The sequence below is a fragment of the Panthera leo genome, chromosome E1, assembly GCF_018350215.1.
Source record: "Panthera leo isolate Ple1 chromosome E1, P.leo_Ple1_pat1.1, whole genome shotgun sequence".
In the NCBI taxonomy this organism is placed as follows: domain Eukaryota; kingdom Metazoa; phylum Chordata; class Mammalia; order Carnivora; family Felidae; genus Panthera; species Panthera leo.
In genome coordinates this window covers 39,347,859-39,375,378 of record NC_056692.1, presented here as the reverse complement: position 1 = coordinate 39,375,378, position 27,520 = coordinate 39,347,859, and the positions used below count along the sequence as shown (strand labels likewise).

General features: G+C 40.6%; 1 long non-coding RNA gene across 4 annotated transcripts in view; it reads right to left on the bottom strand.

Annotated features, from left to right (window-relative positions):
- Positions 1–27,520, bottom strand: part of LOC122205813 — a 149,889-nt gene that overhangs the window by 117,239 nt on the left and 5,130 nt on the right. For all 4 annotated transcript variants that reach the window (XR_006196275.1, XR_006196274.1, XR_006196276.1 and 1 more), the window contains exons 2-3: positions 20,477–20,539; positions 14,390–14,428 (exon numbers count right to left, since the gene is read on the bottom strand). This is a non-coding gene — a long non-coding RNA (uncharacterized LOC122205813). The remainder of the gene's footprint in view (positions 1–14,389; positions 14,429–20,476; positions 20,540–27,520) is intronic.

Below are 27,520 nucleotides of genomic sequence, written 5' to 3'. Positions count from 1 at the left end.
TCACATAAAACTAAGTTCCAAAAACACATGATATGCACCATAAAACACTTGCTATATAAACATATGTCCAAACGTTTTATATCGTCACTTCTCTGTTCAGAATACGTGTGGGTCATTTATGTTTGGTTGAGACAAAAGAATCACTAAATAAGGGTCATTTTAATGAATTTATACATTTGCATCAAAATGTACTTTGCCTAAACAAGCCAAGAGAAGTTATCCCATCAGTGTTGGTGTAAAACCCCTTCTGTTGTAACTTCTTAACTAGGTTGAGCTCCGTGTCTCCTGAGTCCACCGGTTTATTTATTCATTAAACAAATATTCTGAGCACATCCTAGCTGTATCAGACATTTTACTCCTAAATATCTATGATCTAGTTTCTTTCCTGCATCCCCACCACCACCACCCCGTCCAGGCCACTGCCCATTGCCCCCTCGCCTAAAAACCATACAGCTTCCACTTGCTTCCACCTCCTTCCACTGTTCACCCCGCCACAGCTAGGGAGGGACTGTTTTGAAAACACAAACCTCACCCTATCACCCTGTTGCTTAACACCCCTTAGGCTTCCTATAGTCCTTGGAATAAAGACCAAAATCCAGCAAGGTCTGGCCTGGCCCCCTTTCTCTTCTCTCAAATTGTGTGCCTCCCCCTGCCTTTCCTTTATACTTCACCTCCCTTACTGGCCTAGTTTAGCTTTTCTACACCCTGCTCCTTCCCACAGGCTCTCCCTCTTTGCCTAGAATGTGCTTCCTCTCCATTTCAGCCTGGCTAACTCCTACTCACCTGTCAGGTTTGAATTCAGAGGTCACCCCTGAAAAATCTTGATTAGTCTCTCCCCTCCCCCTCCCCCCACCAATCACATCAGGTTCTCCCATTACATACTCTCATAGTATACTGTAGTCTTCTTATGTATTAATTTCGACAACTACTGAATTAATGCCTGCTTCTCCCACTATAAAGTCTCTAAGGTCTCTATTGTTTTGCCTTCCACTATAGCCCTGGTGTCCAGCCCACTACATAAAACAGCCCACTGCATAGGAGAAAAATCAGTATTTGCTGAATCTGTGTGAATGGAATTGTGTACAGTGCCAAACTACTCAATTAAAGCTGAAACAACATTATTGTCATATCCCCAGGGCTTAGCATAGGGCTACCACATAAGAGGTACTCAATAAACATTTGTTGCATGAATACTGAAAAGGGTTGATATATTTCTTCTATTACTTTATTGAAACATTCAACATATTTTACTCTATTTATTAACTCTAAAATTCTCCAGCACTTATCTTTGGAAAGGCGGACTAAACAAACCCAAATTTATCAATGTACAGCAGCTAAGCAGAGTCCATCACATAGGAGGCATTAAAAGGATGCTCTGCAGGATTATTTACAATAGCCAGGATACAGAAGCAATCCAGTGTCCATCAACAGATGAATGCACAAAGATGTGGTGTGTGTGTGTGTGTGTGTGTGTGTGTGTGTGTGTGTGTGATGGAATATTAGTCAGCCATAAAAAAGAATCTTGCAATCTGCAACATCCCCTCTAGGATGGACCTAGAGGGTAGAGGGCATAAATGCTAAATGAAATAGGTCTGCCAGAGAAAAACAAATACTGTATGATTTCACCCATATTTGGAATTTAAGAAACAAACAAGCAAACAAAGAAAAAAGAGACAAACAAAAAAATAGACTCAAATACAGAGAATAATCTAGTGGTTCCCAGAGGGATGAGATGGATAGGATAATGGGTGAAATAGATAAAGAGGATTATCTTGATGAGCACTGAGAAATGTACAGAATTGTTGAATCATTATATTGTATACCTGAAACTAAGAGAACACTGTATATTAATTATACATACATACATACATAATAGGATGCTTTGAATAGATTTAACTTAAATCTATTCATTTTGGTTGCTTTATTTTTTTTTAAATGTGTAAGTCACATGGAAATAAATGAATTTCACTTACTCCTTAAATCTTACTTAAATAATTATGATATCAGGGACTAAAACACCATTAAGATGTTGTTTGCATTTTATTGAGAATTTTGTTGAATTAAATTAATATTTCCAGAGAACCTTTAAGATACTTGACACTTTGTGGGAACGTAACTTTTTTATCTAAAATGCACAAATTCTCACTTGGTAATTTCACAAGGCCTATTTATATCAATCATATTGCTCAACAGACAGTATCTGATGACTCAGTAGAAAGTGATCTTCAGTTTCAATAAAGCAGTCCTTTAATTAATGATGCTTTTTTTTTTTTTTAAGGAAATTAACCTGAGGACTTTTTCCCATATATCTAAAGAGTCCCAGGAGTTGTTTTCACAAAATAGAGTACCTCGGTTTCTATGAAGTCTTTAAAAGTTGAAACAAAACAAAACAAAACTGTGTCCATTAAAATTCACTTACAGAAGTAGCCTCAGACTTCTTATTCATCAGTAGAGTGTGCTTTATAAACAGGCAATCAATTCACTACAGATACAAAACTGAGTTAACTTAAAGCAACTAATGGAAGATAGATTAGCTTTCCATGAAAAAACTGAGACTAAAACCTTAATACTCCCGGCAGTCTAGACCAAAACAGAATGTGTTCCTCCTTCATTAATCAAGGTGCTTTATCTAAAGTAGATTTTTTCCCTCAATCAAATATTTACTGGGCATTACAGAAGTAGCTGTGAGCAAACATAGACATATATGCAAATAACATTACCTTGAGGTATAAAGACACCTGCCTAGACCAGAAAGAAAATGCAGATGAGGTGCTACAGAAGTTTGGCGGAGGAAGAGAATACATTGGGCTGGAGCACGAGGACCAGGGCCACTCTTACGGCACAAAAAGCATTTGGGCAGAGACTTGATGGACATACAAAATCTCAATGTTGGGGCGCCTGGGTGGCTCAGTCGGTTAAGCGTCCGACTTCGGCTCAGGTCATGATCTCACGGTCTGTGAGTTCGAGCCCCGCATCAGGCTCTGTGCTGACAGCTCAGAGCCTGGAGCCTGTTTCAGATTCTGTGTCTCCCTCTCTCTCTGCCCCTCCCCTGTTCACGCTCTGTCTCTCTCTGTCTCAAAAATAAATAAACGTTAAAAAAATTTTTTTTTTTAAAAAAGAGAAAAAAAATAAAATCTCAATGTATGGTGTTAAATGGAAGTGGGTAGGCAGAACAGAACCAAAGAACATGGGATGCTTTCTTGGAATGCTTTCCCACAAGATTAAGTGACCTTCTTCTGAGAACCCTATATTCTTTGACCGTGGTGGTCTGAGCTTTGTTTATAGAAGATGAGTTTGCGTGTCTGATTCCTGTTCAAAGGCAGGGCCGTGTATTATTGGCCATCCAGAAATACATTCCCAGCACTTAATATAGCATCTCACAGAATGTAGGTATACCAAATACATGTTGGTTGAAGTGATGTTTAGAAACATCGCATTCAGGGGGCGCCTGGGTGGCTCAGTTGGTTAAGTGTCCAACTCTTGGTTTTGGCTCAGGTTATGATCTCATGGTTTGTGAGTTTGAGCCCCACATCAGGCTCTGCACTGACAGCATGGAGCCTGCTTAGGATTCTCTCTTTCTCCCTCTCTCACTGCCCTCCCCCACTCGTGCTCTCTCTCAAAATAAATAAACTTTAAAAAGGAAAATAAAATAAGAGAAAATAAAATAAAATAAAATGAAACATCACATTCAGTTTATACATTGTCAAGATGATTGAAAAATTCAGGGGAAAAGACTGGCTGAAATCCAATGAAAACTATTAGTCAAGCCCATCATTTGGCACAGTTTAAAATAAAACATATGTTGACTGAATTTTTCATTTTGGCATCAATTATGCTGTCACACAAGTATGGCTCTAGTTTATGAGTCACTCAAAATTATTTAAGCTGGGAATAATAATACAGTGTATTTTAATCACTATATTACAGAAGTGAGGCCATAGGAAAACAAAGTCAACAATACTGCAAAGTGCCCACTGATCAATTTTTGTTAGGAAGAATGTCCCAGTCAGGAGTGCTATAACAGCAACACCTAACAATTGAACAACCCAGAAGAAAAAATATGAATTGTCAGGGAAATTCTGCTTCGAGTGAAATAAAAATCCAATGCGTATTATTAGGTTTTGCAATAGCTCATGTTGTAATACTGAATTGTGATTTTAACTGAAGGAGGAAGATAATTATAGCTTAGGAGCCAACTAGCTAATCAACACCATAATCAGAAATGTCTAAAGTGACAAACCTTGGCCCCACACCAAGAGGGTGAACCCAAAATGTAAGTGAAACAAGTTTCCATTACAAATATGTTGTACAAATATGTACAAATATGCTCAATACCTGAGCCATCTTGAAACCCAGGTGGGGGACAGGGGGAGGTGAGGGTGTTATATTACTAATGACTAATTACTAAATTTAAATAATTTCTATATTTAATAGGAAAACAAGAAATTCTGTGCTGGATTCTATCTCTGGAAGCACTATTATGCTGGAGACTGATGCAATGGAATAAAACACAGTTAGCATGCATTCCTTAAAAAAATAATCCTTTAACTAACACTAGACACCAAAAAAACCAGAAGAAGTTTGATCAGTCCTACAGATTTAGAAGTGATTCAAGTAATGGCAACCTAGATGATAATGGAAATGAAAACCATGTCCTTCAAGGAGCAATTGAATGAACGGTGACGACTCAGCTTAGAAAATAAAAGATTTAGGAGGGTAGAGTAACACTCTTCAAATATCCAAGAGACTCCAAAGGTAAGCTCTATGTTGGCAGAGGGCAAGCTATATTCTCTGTGGCAGACTTCAGCTCAACATAATGAGAGAGTTTTTAGTAGTTAGGGCAGCTCAGAAATGGAATGCCCGGTGAGATAATGAGCTACACTTCACTAGAAACATTTGAGTACAGATGGGAGATCTTTGATTAAGGGAGTTCTGCTTGGTGTTGAGTATCATTAACAAGAGAAGCAAGAAGGAAACTAATATTTTTGAGTACCTTCCATTTGCAAGACACTTTGCACATGTCATCTACACTGGCAGTCTCAAACTTGCAAATTGTATGTTACTTCTCAGATGAGGACGCTAAGGCCCAGAGATGTTAAGTAACTCATCACACACCCAGTAAGAGGCAAAGTGAGGACTTGAACTCTGGGGAAAAACATCTAAGGTCCCTCACAAATTCTGTCCTGGTTGACACCTTGATGGTGAATGTGACAGTGGTCTAGATAATTCCATTCTGATAATTCCTGTCCATCTATCTAGTCTGGTATTATTTCCATCAGAGTATCTAGAGACTTCTGGTCAGACAACATATTAGCTTTCCCCCATGACGTCAAACTCAAAAACTAAGCCACCTCTTAGATCCTTTCCAGGTGAATTCTGGAATTTGATGACCAGAATGCTGAAGAGCTCATCTAAACTATAAAGGGCAGAGAGTTTTAGCTCACATGGATCCAATCTAGGTGACTGATTGTGGCTTCTTGGATTAAGGTCATTAATAAGAGTTCCAAAGCCAGTGCAGGTTCAGCAGGAAGGAGTGTTGTTTTCGATTAGTAATGTCTGCCATGGCTATAGGACAGAAGAGCGGCAGCAAGAATATTTTGTGTCTATCATCTCTAATCTACACATTTCCTAAGCCTTTTTCTATTTTTCATCATAAATTCTTGAGTGGATACAAGCTCCATGTTATTTTACCAACTGTTGAAAGTAATGTTTCCTGCTATTATTCCTAAAACCACTAGTGGAGGGTTCAGGAATACATAATGAGGCAGACAGAGGCCACCCGCAAGACTGATTATCAAAGAGCTTCCTTAAAAATATAAATTAGAACTACGGAAAGCTTACCGTCGTCCAGAATCTGTTCCTTTCAGCCTTTCATGTCCAGAAACTGGACTTCACCAGTATAGTCAGAGGTAACGTGGAATTTCATGAAGACTTACAACAACTGAATTCGCACAATACTAATGTACAGATTAGAATGCCAGACAATTAGGCAACAATAAGCAACATGTCTTTCCAGGTGTTCAAGGCCTCTTTCAGAACACTCACTTTCCTGCTATAGGTATACTTGACAGGGTGAAACAGGAATTAGGAAATTGCTGCGTAAGCTCAGAACTCAAGAAGTTACTAGAAGACTTGAGGGACATTTCCTCTGGATCTCACTGAGGCCAGGTAAGATATCTCTGCTACTCATTAGGCAACTCCCCTATAGTGGCTGTATTGACTGTGTGCCCAAATTCAGCACTGCTCTCCCTAAGATGAGGCCAAAAGAACCTTCTTTGAATCCCCCTTTTATATTTCCTGCTGACCACACTCCTTACCCAGTTGTTGGCCCTGGGAAATATATATTTTGGTTTTATTAGTTCAGTTAGGAAGGCAACTATATTTCCTTTTCTCCCAAGTTCATGGGGATACTTCACTGTCACATCCATATTTACAGCTGTGACTACCTCTTTCAAGTATCAAAGGGCAACCCCTTGGTTCACTGTACATAAGAATGAAGCCTTATCATTTTAAAAGCACAAAGGAGAATGATACCTTCCAGGCTCCGTGCACATTGGCCACAGTGACTCTTCTAAAACATAGAATTTTTTCAGTCATGTTTTTAATGATACCACAGATCTGTTCTTTAAAAGTTCTTGGTGATGAGGTTTAAATTAATCATCCAACAGGTCATTTCCTATACCAATGAGGCTGCCCTGTGTCTTGGATCACTATTTCTTTTTCAAATTTTTTTAATGTTTATTTTTGAGAGAGAGAGACAGAGCGTGAGCAGGGAAAGGGGAAAGGACAGAGAGCGAGGGAGACACAGAATCCGAAGCAGGCTCCAGGCTCTGACCTGTCAGCACAGAGCCCAACGTGGGGCTCAAACTCACAAACCGTGAGATCATGAACTGAGCTAAAGTTGGACACAACCGACTGAGCCACCCAGGCACCCCCTTCTTGGATCACTATTCTTTCTTTCTTTCTTTCATTAAGTGTTTTATTTTAATTCCAGTAGAGTTAACATACAATGTTCTATGAGTTTCAGGTGTACAATACAGTGATTCAACAGGATCGCTATTATTTCCTTTTTTAAAAAAGTTTATTTTGAGAGAGAGAGAGCACACGTGAGAGAGAGCACACAGGGAGGGGCAGAGAGAGAGAGGGACAGAGAGAGGATCCCAAGCAGGCTCCGCACTGATATCAAAGAGCCTGACACGAGGCTTGCCCTCATGAACCATGAGATCATGACCTGAGCTGAAATCAAGAGTCAAATCAGACGCTTAACCAACTGAGCCACCCAGGTGCCCTGGATCACTATCATTTCTGACTACTCATTCCTTCCAGATACCTAAGTGCTACTTCACTTCTTGGTTCCCTGAGCGTTCTCCTTTTCTTGCTTTCCAAGAAGCCCTAAAGAGCTACAAAATTCTACTTGCTCCTGTTTTCAAGTGCATTCCACACCCAATAATCTTCAGTCCACCCTCGCTTCCTCCCTCACCATTCTTTTGTCTTCTATGCCCACTCGGGATGCTGCAGCAATACAAGACACAGATGGCTTTGTTCCATCTCTACCTTTTCTTCCCTAATGATGGGCAGTCTGGCTCTGGGCCCTGAATTGTCCAGGAAATCCTTGCTTTCAGATCTCTAAGGATCTTGTGGCAATATCATGGACATTGTTCTAGCCCTCATTTTCCCTGGAGATTTTCAAACTCAAGACATGGAAAAACCTTTGGGAGGTTCTAGAAACTCCACCAGGTGAATCATTTGTGCTTCAATCCATGCTGTGATTTCCTAGGGTTTCCTCACCATTCAGCCTTAACCTTCTGCTCTTCTCTCCCTTAAAAAACTCAGTTGTTCTCATGGCTTCAACTATCACCCCAATATGGATGCTACCTGGCTTTGTGCACTCTCCTCAATTCTTCTATTAATTTCTGTTTTAAAGGAAATTAACATTTTCCTTTAATTTCAGCACACGGTCATGTTATATAATCAACAAACTATAGGGGCGCCTGGGTGGCTCAGTCGGTTAAGCGGCTGACTTCGGCTCAGGTCATGATCCCGCGGTCCGTGAGTTCGAGCCCCGCGTCGGGCTCTGTGCTGATAGCTCAGAGCCTGGAGCCTGTTTCGGATTCTGTGTCTCCCCCTCTCTGACCCTCCCCTGTTCATGCTCTATCTCTGTCTCAAAAATAAACAAACAAACAAACAAACTATAAAGACTGAGAATATGTATGTATTTTAGTTAGGAACTTTGAGAGAACTCACTTCCCAGTACTTATATGGTCTTTTCAGAATCCCAAACAGCCAAATTGAAAAGTGACTTTGCAGTCCTAATCCTACTTGACATCTCTGAACTACTGAAATCCTCTATGTTGTTGACCACTCCACCTTCTTGAAATTCTCCTCTCCCTTGGCTTTCTTGAAACTTCTGTGTTCTAGTTCTCTCCTTTTTGAGTGTTACCTTTCAACCTCTTCTGTTTCTCCTTAAATATTACAGTTTCTCGGGGCGCCTGGGTGGCGCAGTCGGTTAAGCATCCGACTTCAGCCAGGTCACGATCTCGCGGTCCGTGAGTTCGAGCCCCGCGTCAGGCTCTGGGCTGATGGCTCAGAGCCTGGAGCCTGTTTCCGATTCTGTGTCTCCCTCTCTCTCTGCCCCTCCCCCGTTCATGCTCTGTCTCTCTCGTCCCAAAAATAAATAAAAAACGTTGAAAAAAAAAATTTAAAAAAAATATTACAGTTTCTCAAAGCTTTATCCTTGGTCCTCATCTCTACGGATTCTATGAAATCTCATCCAGTTTCATGACTGCTCTTTTGCCAATAACTTCCAAACCTAGCCACAGTTTCTGAATCCCAGACCCACACTGCAACTGCCCTTGAAGCATCTGTACCTGGATGATGACAGGCGCTTCACCCCTAATCTTCCCCATCCTGAGCTCATTATCTTTCCCACAAGACCTGCTCCTCCTTTGCATTCCCACATCAGCTAATGGCACGTCTCAAAGTCCAAAACTGGAAACCTTCTGCCATTTGACACTCCCTCCTTCTCCTTCCTCACCCCAAAACTAGCAATAATCAAATGCAACCATTTCTATCTTCTATCTTCCCATTCTTTCCACCCCACTGCTACTTTCTTGAAGCTCTCAATGTCTCTTCCCCTCCCCCCAGACTCTTGCAAATCCTCCTATCTCCTCTCCCTGCCTCCGGTTTCCCTGTGATCCATCTAGTACACGGGCAACAATGTTATCATTCTTAAAATTAGGATCATGTTCGTCCCCTGCATAGCAACCTTTGTTGGTCCACCCCCTGACTATGGGACCAAGTCCAAATTCCTTAGCATGGTATTAAAGGCCCTTCCCCAACTGATTTCCAATCTTATCTCTTGGAAATCACTCATACAAACTTTATGCCCCAGCCAAACCAAACGTTTCAGTTCTTCAAATAGGTCATGCATATTTACACCTCCTGTGTACCCACTCGTCCCTCCACCTTGAAATTCTCCCCCCACTCATTTTTTTACAAGTGGCATCTCCCTCTATCCTCAGGGGACTGGCTTCTCTTTCTTGGTGCTTCATATGCTGTACATAAATCTGTATTATTAAAATCATCCTATTTTGTAATTATTTGTGTCTTATCCCCTGCCCTCTGCCTCCCAAGATATGGTTTCTTTGAGAGCAAGGACCACATCTTACTTACCTTTGCATTTCAGAACCCCATACTTCTGGTATATAGTATATATTCAGTGAATAACTTGCACAAAAATGGGGAAGTCAGAGCCAAAGTGCCTGACCCTTCCCCACAGAAGGTGAAGGGAAAGGCCTAGAGGCAAAAAACAAAACAAACCAAAACAAAACCTCTTTACCTTCTTTTCTGCTTCAGCTGGTCTAACGGTCAGTTGTACTAACTGAAAGAATACAAAAAAGTCCTTTCTGCAGAATTTTTGTCACTACAAAGCCTGAAATTCCACTTAGGTAAAAGGTACATTTTTTTAATGTAAATAGTTTTGGTGAACGCCTCTCCACTCCTACCCACCTTTGTCAGTAAGTCACACCTTAGATGAATGAGACTAACCAGATGGTTATCCGACTGGTACCTATTCCCACAGCAGGGTTGAAAGCCTCGAAGCAAAGGAGGCCAAAACAGGGGAACGGAGCACGTCAAGGGAGGGCGAAGGAAGCTGGGGTGTGGCTCTACCATGCTAGGGAGCGCGGACACACAGCAGCTGGAGGGGGACGGCTGCCGGGAGGAAGTGGGCAGCAAAACCAAGATCCAAATTCAGTGATGGGAACTTTGGTAGGGACTTGTTCTTCTGGTCCTCCCCAGAGATGGGGGAAACACCCTCTCTCACATTCAGCAAAAGCAGCCCCACCTCTGAGGCAGGCTTGGCTTTTCAGGAGAAGAACTCACCTTCCATTGTTACTTCACTCCTGCTAACCCTTGTAACTCACCGAAGTATTGTTCCCACCTACTGTCCCCATTATCCTGCCTTTCATCTAGCGAGGAGGCGAGGAAGACAGGGGTGAGCCGGTTTCTGCAGTCCCAAAACATCTTCTATTATCCGAGAACTTCTCTTTCTTCCTACCTTGCTTGGGGCATCAAGCAGGGTTTCTAAGAGGAAGACTGGAAGAAAGAAGCCAGAGTGCTTCCACAGAACAAACGTAATGTGTATCCAGGAATGTTTTCAGTCCTGTGAAACCTGGATCAACAGACCTTAAAGAAACTAAAAGCCAAGAGCTGTCTGTGAGGATGCCCCACTCATACTGAATGTGACTTTTGTGGGGGCCTCCGTAAACTAGCCCTCCAAAGCACCCCGGTTCCTATCTTCCAAGCTCTGTTCCCTGCTTTCCTTCGATTCTACAGTAATTTTTTTTTTATTTGTCTTGTGAGAGAAAGAGAGAAAGAGAGAGAGAGAGAGAGAGAGAGAGAGAAACAGTGAGCAGGGGAGGGGCAGAGAGAGAATCCCAAGCAGGCTCTGCTCCACGTCAGCAGAGAGCCTAACGCAGGGCTTGAACTCACAAACTGTGAGATTAGAACCTGAGCTGAAATCAAGAGTCAGAGGCTTAACTGACTGAGCCACCCAGGCACCCCGGTTTACTTTGATTCTAGAAGCCCTTGACACTCTTGCATTGAATTCCCCCGCTTAATGTGACCAGTCTGTTTCTGATCGCCATGCCTGCCTACACTGTGAGCCCCACCTGGATCCTCCTGCACAGATGCTAACTCCATCCCCCACTCCCCACACTGTGTGCATACATCTCCCACTCCATACCAGTAAGCTCTGCTCTCCACCTAGCATTATGCTAAGTGTCAAGAAAGAAACATGAATAATGTATGGTCTCTACCTTCAAAGAGCCTATACCTTGATAAGCATGTATTTCATGGTATTGCAATTATTCACTTTCCCATTAATCTCCTGGAGGGTAAGGACTTTATATAAGCCTTACCAATCAGTAGAATCTGAGCAGGAAAGAGCTGGAACACGCAAATTGGGAAAAACTGAGGAGAAGCTAATACAAGGACTACTTGCAGAAGTGTGGACACAGCGTACAGAAACCAGTAGCTATGGTTACTCCCATACCCAAAGAGACAAAGGAAAGTGACTCAGAAAGAGAAAGTCCTATAAAGAGGGTCCCCTTGAAAGGAGTTGTGGCTTTTTATGAAAGGCCACACCCAACCAGTAGAGGCCAGGGAAATAAATACCTCAAACTCATTCTCCTCCCTCTCTTCCCCCCATTTACTGATTGGGTCCCCACTATGCCAACTAATGAAAGCCAGGGGGCAGCAATCCTTCTGGAGCAGGAGAGCAGGAGGAGAAAGATGGCAAGTGGATCTGGAGGGGCAAATGGCTTTGTAGGGTCGGCACTCGGTACATGTTTGCTAAATTCGATTATCACTACCACATATACACAGACAATTTCTAGGTTCACTTTTCCCATTTTATTAGTTCTCAAGTAGCTACAGTAGTGTTTCAGTTGACAGTTTTCCTGATATGTTCAAGTGTTAACTCTCCCTCTCCGCTACGGAAATATATATACTAACATTAAAGAGACAATTATCCTTAAAAAAAAAAAAAAAAAAAAAAAAAGGCAATTGTCTTCAATCTAACTTCCCAATAATCAGTTCCACTCTGGACACCCTGATGAAGGCTGAGATTCTTCTGTCTTTCTGTGCATTTCCACCCCCTCCATTTAGTGCACGTAAGTGTAACAAAATCATGGGCCCTCGGGGTCTGAGACGCTGACACAGAGAAGGCCGAACAATCCCCATGCACTCTGGGGATGGAGTGCAATGAGGTGGAGATCATGGCACAAGGGAGTGGGGGTGGCACAGGGCTGCCACGTGCAGACATTTGGGATGCTGAGGACGGACAAGAAGATACGAAAAGAAGTGCCAGCAAGAAAGTCTGAAGGAGAGGGGACTTCCAGAAATTCAGAGCAGACTATGGGAGCAGAACTCTGAGAAATGGGCATGGAAGCAGGGAGAGTTCTGTGCATAGAGTAAGAACTAAGAAAGTTTGTGCCTTCTCTTCAGGCTACCCCTCCCCCCCCACTCCACACACATACATTCTGACAGATTAAATCACATGTTTGCTTCAAGGCTGCCCTTTTAAGTGTGAAACTGCTTTCAACAGATTTCTGCCCAAAATAACCTCTCTTCTCCTTACCAAGAACTGCAATTCCTATCACGGGAAACAATCTCTCCCTTCACAATTGAAGAACAAGTTCAGAATGCATATGCTAGAGCACCTGGAACAGCACGGTAAATAGGGCGCTCTATTTCTCTTTTTGTAAATGAACACTATCGTATCTCTTCCTTGGAAAAGGGAGTTAAAAGATGAGAAAGCCCATGGCTTCCGATGAAGGGCAGAGAGATTTCAACCCAGAGAAGGGTGAAGAAGGAAGAGAGTATAGACACCAATGACGAACACCAACAACCCCACAGTTGGGTGCAAAGGCACCCATGAGCAGTCCGAGATGTGTGTGGATATCCAAAATCAATGCATGCTCAGAAGCTGGACTTAGGAGGAACTCAGATCCAGAGGCATGCATGGTATCTGTCAAAAACCTAAGGCCCATAACTGTCCCATGAGCATCCCTGGCACATACTTGAGCATTCAGTAAGTATGGCTTAAGTGAATGTGTGACAGAAGTACGGTTATGAGTTTTAAAGACCACTCTGGACTAAAGTGAGGGAGCAGGGGGAAGAAGAGGGTAAGGGAGAGAACGAGCATTTATTGAGTGACTACTGTGTACCAGGCACTAATACTTGTTTCTCATTTGCTTTCCCAACATCTTCTGGAAGGTGTACAGATGAGGAAACTGAGACTCAAAGAAGATAAGTAACTTTTATCCAGGCTGGAAAACAGTGAACCAGGACTCTAACACCCATCTGTCTGACTCCAAAGCATATACACTACTCCACACAGACTCCCTGGAAAGAGACTGGTAGTTGGATTGCAAAGCTACACCAAAAAGAGAGACACCTGAGCTAGGCTCAAGAGCATGGGAATGATAGAAAATATAGGGTCAGAGGGAAACAAAGATTTTTCTGCGAGATGCATGCCTGCAGAGTTTCAATAAAAAATGACCATTCATCATGGTTCAAAACGCAGGGTCATGAAATGATCTGTTTTTCCCACCCTCACATAGTTTCCTGTCATATGTAGCCAACTCCCTGGGAGGCACCACTTGCACCTATATGGCCCATCAATCTCTAAATTAAGGAGTAGAGGGGCGCCTGGGTGGCTGTTGGTTAGCAAGCGTCCAACTTCGGCTCAGGTCATGATCTCACGGTTCAGGAGTTCGAGCCCTGTGTCGGGCTCTGTGCTGACAGCTCAGAGCCTGGAGCCTGCTTCAGATTCTGCGTCTCCCTCTCTCTCTGCCCCTCCCCCACTCACACCCTGTCTCTGTCTCTCAAAAATAAGTAAATAAACATTAAAAAAAACCTTTAACTAAGGGGTAGAGAGATTAAGCTGACCGCCCAAAAAACTATATATTTTTTAAAAACTGCTCATAAAAGATGATGTAATGTGATAGTGTTACATAACATAAACCTCTACGATGGTCTCCACAATGCACTGACTGAGGCTATACTTTGACCTCAGACTTCTGTTACATTTGCACACAATGGCTTATTCCTCTGGGCTCTGACAGCATAGCCACAGTGACTATGGGTCTGTTAAGGCCTCAGGGGAAGCTATGGCATTGTAGGGGGCTCACAGAGTTAGGGGGCCTTCTGGTGTACTTTCTGGTGTTGGGGTTGGGAGGCTGGGTGCTGGAACAGGGTAGAGTAGCATGAGTGCCGGACCCAATGGGAGCCATGTAAAATGCTGGTAGCTCTGATGATGGTGGCCTTCTTTCAAGTAACACAAGGGAAAACGTGTGGAATTTAAACCACGGGCATGATCTCCTACCTTGACAAGGTGCATCACCTGGAAAACACCAATGCTGACCTTGAATTAAAAATAAAAACATAGTATGAGAATTTTGGAAAAAAGAACATTGATGGTCAACCTCAAGACTATAGCAAATACTACACCACCATTGAGGACCTTAAAACTCAGATAAGTTGTCTTACGTATAAATAACTTTTCTTTCCTGGATAACATACATTATATCACATAAATTAATGCATTTAATTTAAACATAAAAATATCTGGGGGCACCTGGGTGGCTCAGTCAGTTAAGCGTCAGCCTTCAGCTCAGGTCACGATCCCACGGTTCACCAGTTCGAGCCCAACATCAGGCTCTGTGCTGACAGCTCAGATTCAGTCTCCCTCTCTATCTGCCCCTCCCCTACTTGTACTCTGTCTATCTCTGTCTCAAAAATAAACATTTAAAAAATTAAATAAATAAACATAAAAATATCTAATGTGCATAAAAATTAATATAAAATTTCCTGATGACACTCATTTGAAAGAGCATTTGACTTATTTTTATTTCAGAAGTTGTAAAAGAAAATATATTTAGCTGAAAAGTTCTATAACAATTCTAGAAAGGTTTGAACTTACTGTTTATATACTTTAGACAAATATAGTTATGATGGCATACACTTATAATTATTGAAACCTATGATGCATATAATCTTGACCTAACACTCTATATATTTTGTTGAATGATATGGTTCCTCTTCCTCTCTCAAAGGTCAACCCAATATTATTTTGGAAAAAGTCAACACTCTGCTTCAGATCAACAGTTCCAGGCTTACCATGGATGACATCAAGCTCAAGTTAAGCCAAAAAACACATAAAGGACTGATTGTTAAGAAAATATTTTTGCCCATTCACATTAATTACATTTAACAAGCAATTACCACAAAATTTACAATATAATTCTTTCATATTATTACATAGCCCAATATAATGACCTCTTTTAAAACACTTAGATTACAATAAATAACAGTAATAGGCTACCTATCTGAAAACTCCCAGCTCTTGGAAATCTAACAGATGGCATAGGACTCTCAAATCATGGGTCAGAGACTCATTTTTACAAAAGTGCAGAAGGTCTCCAGTACTGCATTTGAAAGTGAGAATTTGGTTCCCTTCTTGGTCAAAGAGCAGAAGGTAGATTTTCAATCTTTTAAGACTTCAGGAACACCGGACCTACCATTTCCTGAACACCAAGGATGCGGTAGGCCCTGTGCTAAGCACTTTTGCACACATCAGTTCACTTAATCCTCACACTATTCCTATTTTAACAATGAGGAAACTAAGGTGTAGAGAAAATATTTGCCCAAGGTGACAGCTAAAAGTGGTGAACGTGCAATGGGAACCCTGGTCTTTACTCCAGAGTTGTGCTCTTTACCCTCCACTATGTGGAATGTTCTAGTACCACTAGATGAGGAGAATTCCATTACTAAGTTGTATTTGTTCTTCTAATTGTGCTTTGTCCACATACCACAATGGAGTTTCCCATTACCAGAGAGTCGAGGTGGATAGCATCAGCCTGAGAAGTTTTGGATGGGTTGTCCCCAAACAAGACTGATCTAGCGTTGAAAATGGAAACCTGATGGAGGAGCTGACTCACCTCCAAAAGAATCATGGAGGAGGCAAGGGTGGGGGGTCAGAGAGAGACTCATGAAGAATTAGGAATTGCATGAAATGTTAATCAAAAGCTTCAATATGTCAGCACTTGAAGATATGGTAGTGGTGGGTGTCATTAGAAGATTCCATTTCATAAAACACAGGTAAAATAACACAGACTGTAAAGTCAAGGTGTCTATAAGATTCTTCACACCTTGTTCCCTCTGCCTAGCCCTCTGATTTCAGGAAGGCCAACAGGGGCCTGGGTCACGAGAGGGGTCCTCACTAAATATGATGCTTTCTAAGATCAGCATCATAAAGCATTGTGCTAGAAAGCACACTCAACTGGAAGCAAATAAGAAAAATAAGAGTCAGCAATGCTAGGTGGTAGGAATATGGAATTTCTTACATTATTATTTGTAACTTTCTGATCTTAATTCTCAGTGTTTTTTCAATATTCTGTAAATGTCTCAAAATTTTAAGGAAGACCACTGGCCTAAGAGTTAAAAGTCTTGGATTCAGGTTTGTGCTTTGTTTATTCATCATGACTTTGATGAGTTGTTACTCTCTGAGTCTCAATTTTTTGCTAGTTAAAAAATAACAACAGGGGCGCCTAGGTGGCTCAGTTGGTTAAGCATCATGATCTCGGCTCTGGTCATGATCTCACGGTTTGAGAGTTTGAGCCCCGCATCGGGCTCTGTGCAAACAGCTCAGAGTCTGGAGCCTGCTTCAGATTCTGTGTCTCCCCCTCTCTCTGCCCCTCCCATGCTCATGCTCTGTCTCTCTCTGTCTCTCAATAATAAATAAACATTAAAAAAAATTTTTTTAAATAAAATAACAACTCCCCTCTCTCCACCTCCCAGCAAAACTTTCCTCTCAGGGTGACAGTAAAGATCAAATGAATCACTTATATTAAGATACTTTGTAAAATATAAAAATATTATTATCTTAGAAAAATATTATCTTACATTGGTCCTGAATATTTGTGTAATCGGGTTGCCAAACAAAATAAATGGACACTCCATTAAATTAATTAAATCTCCATCAAATAAACAGTGAATAATATTTTATTATAAATACATCCCAAATACTGCAATGGGACATACTTACTCTAAAAAAGTATTCATTGTTTATCTGAAATTTACATTTACTTGGGCATTCTGTATTTTTATTTACTAAATCTGGTAACACTGGTAACTTTGTAATCTCATGGAAATTTTTTTAAACCTTAACAATGATTTCTAAAATCTACATTTCCAGTTTTATCTTTTTAATCTATTTGCATGATCATATCCCCGATGCAAAAACCAAGTAACCTGTGACATTTCAAATTATTTGATTTTGGATCAGTAAATGAAGGGAGACGTGTTAAGGTACCTCGTGTTGAAGTGTATGTCCCAGGAGTGGACCTGACTGCCCTACAGGGCCAGGTGAGGAGGCAGTAAAAGGTGTTCACAGAACAAAGCCAAGAAAGGCTGAGGCCTGGTTTATGAAAAGGTAAGTCTATCGCCACCAAAAAAATCATGGAATACCTAGCTGGTACAAAGTATTCGTACTTTTATTCCACTCTAAGGCTTCAGAGCAAAGAACTGAATGGGCACGCATTGGCTTCTGCTGACAAGTACCAACAGGAATAAGCCGGCTGAGCCACATCAAACTCTCCACACGCTGGAATTAAAGCTTCAGGCCCAACCAGCTCTATGAAGAATGTTGCAACGTGTTGTTCTCAGAGTCCAAATTGTTATCCACATATGACAGTTACAAGACTGGTCACAGATTTCTCAAACTATTTTATGTCTCTAAGGAATCATCTCTTCATTGTAAAAACTAAAAGCGACTCTGTTTAAGGTTAAACAATAAAGGAACAGGGAGAGGAAGACACAGTGCCAAGAACGGTTTCTTTAAAATTACAAACTATGTTCTGTTTTTCTCCACTGCAATTTTTAATAAATCATCTTTCACTCTTATTTTCTATCCCTTCAGGAACAATCCTTTGGATTCAGTTTGACAGAAACTGAAAGTAACCAACTACTACGGTCAACTTTCACAAATTCAAGAAATGATGAGCAATCTGGAATTTCAAGTTCAACAAATCAGGACTCAAGTGGAGAGCCAGGATGTTGACTAGGAACAACTCCTGGGCTGAGATTCGACCAGTGAATGAAACTGAAAAGTACCATAAACTAATGAATGGCAAGTCTGGGTAAGAGATTAATTAATCCACTAAAACCCTAGCCCTCTATTAAACACTCAGTTCTTTTTTATATGTATATTAAATATAATTTATTGTCAAATTGGTTTCCATACAACACCCAGTGCTCATCCCAACAGATGCCCTCTTCAATGCCCATCAACCATTTTCCCCTCTCTCCCACCCCCCATCAACCTTCAGTTTGTTCTCAGTACTTAAGAGTCTTTATGGATTAAACACTCAGTTCTTAAACTGACAGTGTGTATGGGGTGGCCTGGGTGGTTCAGTCGGTTGGGCATCTGACTCTTGATTTCAGCTCAGGTCATGATCTCATGGTTTGTGGGTTCAAGCCCCTCATCAGGCTCCGCACTGACAGCATGGAGCCTGCTTGGAATTCTCTCTCTTCCTCTCTCTCTGTCCCTCCCCTGTTTTCTCTCTCTCTCTCTCTCTCTCTCTCTCTGTCTCTCAAAACAAATAAACATTTTTAAGTTTTAAGTAAGATAGCATGTATGTACTCAAGCCTAAAATATCAGGCCAAATAGCACTTGTCATAAAATAATTTACCATTGTGACTGACCCACTCCTACCCACTCAAATCCATTACCCTCAAAACATATCCATATTGCAAAGTGTTTGCAGAACATCTGTGAAAAGAACATATTGAATCATCTAAACAAAAAGGAATATTCTTCAAATCTGCTTCCTTTTAAAATTCCATTTAGCTCATTTGTTAGTAGGAAATGTAAGCCTATCCTAAAACAGACTAGCTATAACAAAATGGTTCCCTACTCACCACTGTCATCTACATTTCTGGGACAGTCTTTGAAACCACAAAGCAGCATTTAATTAAACATCTGACAGTGAAAGGTGGTGGTTAAGAGTGTCAAAGGTGGTGGAGCTAGAGAAGACAGAGCTGGTTTCAATTCTGGCTCAGACACCAGTGTATTAGCTGTACCACCCTATGCCCGACACACAAGCATTGTAAGCTTCAGTTTCCTCCTCCATTTCTTTAAAAAGGGTTTAAGAATAGTATCTGCCATACAGGGTTGTTCCATGAAAAATGTGCATAAAGCCCTTAACAGCGTCTGGCACAGAGTAAATGTTAAATAAATGTTAATGATGAAAGTTCTTGCTATTCATAATATTCTTATGCTTAGAGCAACTTGATGGCTGTCAGTGTGACTGTTACAACAGTTATCCCATTGTACTAGATCTTATTTATTTATTTATTTATTTATTTATTTGGGTGAGAGTGCATACCTGCAAGTGGGGGGAGGGACAAAGAGAGAGGGACAGAATCCCAAGCAGACTCTGTGCTCTCAGCAGGGGGCCCAAGGCAGGGCTGATCTCACAACCCATGAGAAATCAAGAGTCAGTTCCCTAACCCACTGAGCCACCCAGGAGCCCCAGATCACTTTTAGATTGCAGCATTTATATTCCAAATGTCAAAAAAAAAAAAAAAAAAAAAAAAAAGGAAAGAAAACACAACATCTTACGTTGTATCTTTTCTATATCTAAATTTTAGGACTAGAGAACTCATTTATATCTAAGCTTAAGGACTAGACAAGTCTAACCTTCACTCCACATTTTAACCAAAATGATCAACACAGGAAATATTAGTAAGACACCAAAAATTCTGGTAGCTTTTGGGTTATGAAAGTTGGAAAATCCCAAAGCAACAGAACCCTTCCAAGTCACAGTTTACTATCAAATTAATTCAGATAATACACCATTTGTTCAAGATTCAGAATAAAAACCTTACAAAAAGCAGTTAATCTCCATAAAGGGTTTAGCTCTGTCTAGAAAAGCCAGCATAATAAAAGGATTAGTGTGGCAATTATGCATGGTGGCTAATTGCTCCGATTTGTTATTTTAACGACTGGTCTGGAGCTGAGGACCATCACGCCCAAGACTTAGGGACCTCCAGAAACCCAAGCAGGAAGGACCCTCAGAAAGTCAGGACACAGTCTAGCCTGGGTACAGATAAAACCTACAAGTCTGACCCCTCCAGGAGAATTCATGTCCCAGTCTGTTTTTCATCACAAATGAAATGATTTTTAAAAAGGCTTACCTGATCTGAGGAAGAAAACAGAACCCCTCATGTTCTTGTTCATTTTCTAAGTCACGTGACTGCAAAATACAATTCTGGATCACTTCCAGAGACTTTTAGCTCACTCACCGTGTTAAAAGTTCTCAAGCTAGATCTGTACCCAAATCCCAGCTGAGTCCTTCTATTGAACAATTTTGAGCAAGCTACTTAATTTTTCAGTTAAAATAAAAGCTACCTTGTACAATTGCTGTCAGGATTTGATGAGACAAAAATTCAGGTCAAGTGTTTGGCACGGGCCCTGGAACACAGAATAAGTCTCAATAAGCTCTAATTATCTGAGGACTGACTTTGCAAAGGTTACTTTCATATTTATTTAATAAATTTAATCCAAGAAATTTGTGTTCTTTGGGCATTATCTCACATCAACCTTGTAGAGGGAGGCCACAGAATGGTTACAGTAAATTTTCTCCATTGCAATTATGTGTTTCATTTTAATAATTGTTTCAATCTATTCCTTACCATTCCCACCACACACACACACACACACACACACACACACACACACACACAGGTGATCTGAACACCGAGCTATTGTCAACTTGTTATAAAACTGACAAGCTGATTCTTTAAAGTATTTTAAAAATCTCTAAGCAATAAAATTAAGAGATTAACTCGTAAGATTTTTTTCTTAATTTAAGCACATTATATATATTCATTTAAAATTACTAGAGTGGGGGATTGCCGCTTTTATTATATTCTTTAACCTCTATATGTACCATTTGGAAATCAAAATTTTGTCTACTCTTTTTAGATCTGCCCAGATTCCCTAAGTAAAAATTAACAAGATTTCATAAATTACTTTCTCCCATTACCACACATCTTTGAGAGATCGATTTTGATTAACAACCACAATTGGACCTAAAGGAATTTTCTTGGATTTAGGAATAAGGGCAAAAAACAGCCACTATTTTTGACAATGTTGTTTTAATATCTTAAGAGTGTAGTTTGTAGAGCTTGGCTGGTTGGCTGGTACTTTCACTTTTACTACTTTTTATGAAAACTCAAAGGGATATTATCGTTCTGTTTTCTGCTCTACATCAGTAAATTCTCCTCCTAATGCAGGTGATTCATAGTTTCACACCTCCTAATGCAGGTAATTGTTTTCATAGAATGAAGTCAACTCAATCAATCGAAAGGAAGAAACCTATGACATGCTAACGAAACATAAAGGCCAAGTCACATAACATTTAATCCTTAAGTTACACCAAACTCATGTGCTTTCTAACTAGAAAACCAACTAAAATAGCCAACTATCCTAATAAACAGATTGAAGTGTTAGAAGTACAGATATATTTTGGGAGTTTGCCAGTATCAAGATCATCACAACAGATCCAAGACCAAAAAGGGGACCTTTAATGAAGCGGAAAAAGTGAGGGCCAAAATGTTTTTTTTTAAATATATAAAGCATATATATAAAGTCCAAGGTATATATCTTTATATATTTTAGATACCTTAAAACTCCTATGCAGAATATTAGATTTCTTATCATTCTTATGCAACATTCTCACATCTAAAAGTATTATAAGTTACTTTAAAGTGAAATTAGTTGTCTTCAACTGGCCTTTATTTAAATTTTGAACTTGCACCACTGCCAAAAACACTTTAGAGAACAAAATAAAGGCAAGAAAAGAAAGTAGGAAAAGGCACTGAGGTGATACGAAAACATTCAGAGAACAGTAAGTATCTGTCAGGTACAGACTGGGTATACAGCACCCTCCCTTCTCTAAAGGGACTTAAAGGCCTCATCTCACTGGGAACAATGATAGCACAGCGTATTATAAAACACTAGATTACCCACACAGGAACTAAAAGAGACAGACAGACGTGACTTACATTAATGGTGAGAAACCTCATGAAGGAGAGGACATTTAAGCCAGAGCTTCGAGTTGAGGTAGCATGATTTGAGTAACTAGCAAAGTGAAAGAAGGACATTTCAAAACAAGAGCAACAAAGGCCTTAAATTCAGGGATAAAGCATAATGTCTTGGCCAGGATTAAAAAAAAAAAAAAAAGGCTTGCTGATCATTAAAGAATTTTTCACGGAAATGCTAACACATTTTTTCATTGGATTGTGATTATACATATTGTAATATTTATGAGTACATGCATCCCCCGCTTTTTGGAAGTTCACCTTGATGCCATTTTGCTTTTACAAAAGACTTACATTGGTACCTGTTCTCATTAACTGGAAAAAATCCAAAGAGATTTTCACTTTTGTGAAAAATAGGCAAAAAGCGAAAATAGCACCAAGCGTTTCTTGCAGTGAGCCATTATAGAGGTAGCAAGAATGGCCCCACCAAGCTCCTCCCCTGAGAACTACATTCAGCATCTCAGCGTCTATCAGCCATAGCTTTCCACTGTGTCTGTGAGCGTGTGGGCTTTATCTCCATGTATTCTGTGCATCAGTTAGCAAGATGTGTCCCAGGGTATCAGAAAAGCCTAAAAGAAGTTATTTTGAGGACTTGGGGATGCTCAAAATTTTCCATATAAATTAATGATAACTGCTTCTTTGCTTTACAGGAACACTCTACTTCCAAACAGCAGGGGAAACCTACAGTATTACCCATATTTTATAGGGTAGTAAAATGAGACACAGAGAGGCTGAGTGTCTTGCCCAAGGCCACATAATTACTTCATGAGGAGAATGCAGCTCTCCTTCCACTCCAACATCCTTATGCACCGCAGGGAGCATGAAGATGAACAGACAGAGTCAGGCAAAGCTGTTGAGAAGACTTAATCCATCCACAAGAGAAATCCATAATAGGTGCTTGAGTACACTGATGAAGTCATGACAATACTTTGTCAAGAACATTAATCCTGCAGCAGTGAACAGGAAAGATCTTAAGTGACATAGCACTGAGCCAAGAAAATGTCTTCAGAAGCTGGTGATATAACATTGGTGACAGAAGTGCTGAAAGCCTGGATTAGGGCAGTTGCAGTGGGACCAGACAGAAAGAAAGAAAAACATCAGCTAAGATTTAAAAAAAAAAAAAAAAAAGTGACAAAATTGGGGATTTGGTGGATATAGGAGATAAAGAAAAGAATGAAGTTAAAAATGAAAGCACAGGGGCACCTGGGTGGCTTAGTCAGTTAAGCACCCAGGTTTGTGAGTTTGGGCCCCTCATCGGGCTCCCCGCTGACAGTGCAGAGCCTGCTTGGGATCCTCTCTACCTCTTTCCCTGCCCCTCCACCACATGCACACACACACTCTCTCTCTCTCTCTCAAAATAAATAAACTTCAAAAAAAAACCCACACATCATTTAGAGAAAAACAGATGGCAAACTTTATCACAAAGTTATCAGTAAAGCACATCTTTCCTTTGCCTACCCTCCTCCCCTGCCATTTTCTCCTCCTCACCAGCCATTTTCCATCCTCTAACCTTATCCTTTCACTCATATTTTTCCGGCCAACTGTGGGTTAGACAGTGGCTTAGGCTCTAAGATACTGATCACAGTAATAGTAACACCAATAAACGTGTCTTAAGCACTTGTTCCATGTATGTCAGGCACTGTTCTAAATGCTTAATATTTAACTAACTCATTCAACTACCGCTGCAACACTGCAGAGTAAGCAAAATTATCATTCCTTTTTGAGAAATGAGGAAACCGTGGGGCATCTTGGTGGCTCAGTCAGTTAAGCGTCCGACTTTGGCTCGGGTCATGATCTCACAGTTTGTGAGTTAGAGCCCTGTGTTGGCTCTGTGCTGACAGCCCAGAGCCTGGAGACTGCTTCTGACACCTGCTTCCAATTCTGTGTCTCCCTCTCTCTCTGCCCCACCCCCGCTGACACTCCGTCTCTCCTTCAAAAATAAATAAACATTTTTTTTCAATTAAGAAATGAGGAAACCAAGACAACACACAGTGAGTGGTGGGGTGTGGGCTGTAACCCTGGCAGTCTGGCTCCAGAGCCCACTCACCACTCACTTAACCATCTGCTGTATTAACTGAAAAGCCTTCATGTAATTTCCACATTTTTGTGGCTTCTATCACAGTGCAATCCCAGAAGTTTCAGAAAAATTGCATGATATGGGAGTGTCTGCAGATTTTAAAGCACTGAATTTTAGATGTTTTGCAATGAGAAGTCATGGGCCTTATGAATATCTTCGCTAATTACTAATTATTGCCTAAATACTCAGTCGTCTGGGAGGAGGGTACCAAATCCACTACACAGTTGTACAATTTTCTATTTGGCTTTGACTCTGTGGGTGGTAATCATAAAGGCACATTCAGCAGTTTGCACACAGTCACAGACCAGTCAAGCAAAATATGTCTAACTTTCAAACTTTCTGTGATAAACAATGGAAAACTCTAAACATTTAGCTCATCAATCCTGCCATCTTGAGACATAATCTGCACTACCAGAGTCCTCTTTCTGTAACTACTTAAATTACTCATTGTATCTCAATTAATCAGAGAAAGAAACTTGCAAATAGAATTTTCAAACAGAAACTTCAAAAGAGAATTTTACTTGAAGAAAAACAAGGAATAGGAAAGGTCCAAAAATCCCAACAGTGCGACAAGTCAAGTTGATAACAAAGCTGAATCAACATGTTTCAAGAGCCCCAGCCAAACTAAACTCATGAGAATAGTGTATACCCGCCTTAACCATGACTGCAAATCCAGAAGCAATTAAAGAGGAAATTAATACACTGGACTACATGAAAACAAAATACAGTAAGCAAAGTGGCCAAATCTAATATTGGGTATATATTGTAGATTACCCTACTACAATTCCACTAAACCTCTCTTGTGGAAGGACGCCAGTGGTTCCTAACTGCCAAATCAAGTTTCTCTTCAATCTCCTTTCTCCTTGGTCTCTCTTTCTGGTGACCAGCCTACTTATCTGGGTTCCCTCCTCCCTTGGCTTCCAAGTTCCTTCTTCCTCTTTCCCAAATCATAAGTGCCCTCCTTCTCAGTATTATTCTCTAGTCTCTAGCTCTTCTTCCCAGCCCCTAAAGTGGCCATCCCTCAAAGTTCAGGCTTAGACCTTCACTCATTTCTTTCTCAATTCCTTCCCTTAGGGATCTTACCTATCTTGAATGTATCTGCTGCTCTAATCTCCCTCCTGAACTGTAGTCCTAGGAGTCTAAGTGCTAAGACATTTTTACGTGAATATCCTGGTACTACTTCAAATTCCTATCTTAAAACAAACTTCTCAAAACTTCATTTTTCTTTCATTGTGCCCTCATGCACATCACACGCACACACACGCGCACGCGCGCGCACACACACACACACACACACACACACACACACACACACCAGACTGTTAGAACCCCTCCCTGCACTACCTCAACACCCTGGTCATGCCTCAAGTGTAGCCCAGAGTACCCTATATTAGAATCTCCAACTTGTGGGTATGTTTGCTTGTCTCTCCAAGTACAGTGCAAATTCCCTAAGTGGCAGATTTGTCTTAGTCACCTATGTATCCCCAGGGAATATTGCAGGTACCAAATAAAATCTGTTAAGAGAAATTAATAAATATAGATGATCTGATCTAGCCAAACTGGCCCATTAAGAGTCTCCACCTGTTTGGCATTTTCATAGTCCCCACTTCCCAGAAAGGTCCTCTCTCTGCTGCTGCATGCATGGAAGAACCCTACCCATCCTTTGCAAGACTCAGCTTAAATTCCACTGGCACATGAAACTTTGTCAGATGACCCTATTCCAACAAGACTCCTTGCTCATCAGCCTTACAGCGACAGTCTTTCACGACAGATCCTGTCATGAAAACAGGATCATCTTTGAAGCTGATTCAAAACCAGGCTCTAGCATAAACTACCTATGCTACTCTGGGCAATTCCTAAAGCTTTCTAAAGCTTCACTTTTTTTTTTTTTTCCAGCTATAAAATGAGGTATGTAATACCAGAGAGAAATTGGGGAGGATTACAGGAGACTAAACCATCTAGAACATAGTAGATGTTTAGAAATGTTAACTCCTTTTCCCCACCCCACCTCCTTTTCACTTCATTTACCATTCATATGGTGCTTAGGTTGATAATGTTTGTTTTGTCTCCTCAATTAGATTGTAAGGATTAGTAAAATCGTTAAGGGCAAGAGCTGAATCTCACTCATCTATCTTCTAAATACCTATCAACGCCCCACAGAGACACAATAAAAATAGAAAACAACGAAATTACAGTTACAGTGGATTATGGCAATCAAGTGTATACGGTGCCAAGATTAGAAATGACAGTCTGTAAATTTTCATCCCATTTAGCTATAGAATTATTACATGGCACCTCTGTAACGTCACTCATGCCAAAGGCGGATTTCAACAAATGACAGTGCAAATAAAAACAAATCAATTTCTACAATATACAGGTTAATAATCAGCCTTCGAGAATAGATTTAGTTAAAGGTGGTTTAAATATTATAGTTGGTATTAGAAGAGTCTCTATACATGTATTTGTCCCCGTGTACTTTTACGCACAGGTTTCCTTTCACATATTCTTTAATATGATTGTAACAGATTTCTTCATACCACTTGTACCGGTTAAATAACTGAAAATAGATTTAAATTTTATATTTCTCCACCAGGGTGAAAAAAAATAGTAAAAGCTAATACTGAAGCAAAACTGGTAAGATCAAGATCCAAAATTCATAATAATGGCAGGTAAAATCTACCAGAATCTCTCTTTAATTAAAATGGTTTCTTTCCAAATCGCTTTCATTAATATCAAGGCTTCAACATCTGCTCTGAACTTACTGGAATGGTTTTTTGTTTTCTCTATCCTGATTTTTACAGCCTTCCTCTACCGCCTGCTATCTTCCTCAAGGATCAATTCCCATGGTTGGGTTTCATTATTTCTTTTAGCTACTGCCCCACTTACATGTGCTAACAAGTTGGCGGAACCACAACGTGCTGGGTAATAACCGTAACCCCTGACAATCAGCTCTACACTAACACTCCCAGCCACATTCCCCTTCCCTGAAGAAACAAACTTTTTCTACAGTTTTCATAGGCTGTGCAGCTGTACATCTAATAGGAAAAAGCAATTCGTAAAACAAGAGCATGTGCCAAATACCCTATCATCTCAACATTTTCATGCTTCCAAGGACTTTTTGTTTTGTTTTGTTTTTTTCCCACGTGGAGAAGTTTATGGTGAGAAAGAGAGGCATTCGATTCTATCAGACCAACCACAGTAGAGAGTACATAGACACAATGGTAGCGTAGGAAAGAGCCAAACGTCAGGCATCAAAACACTAAGTTTCTAATC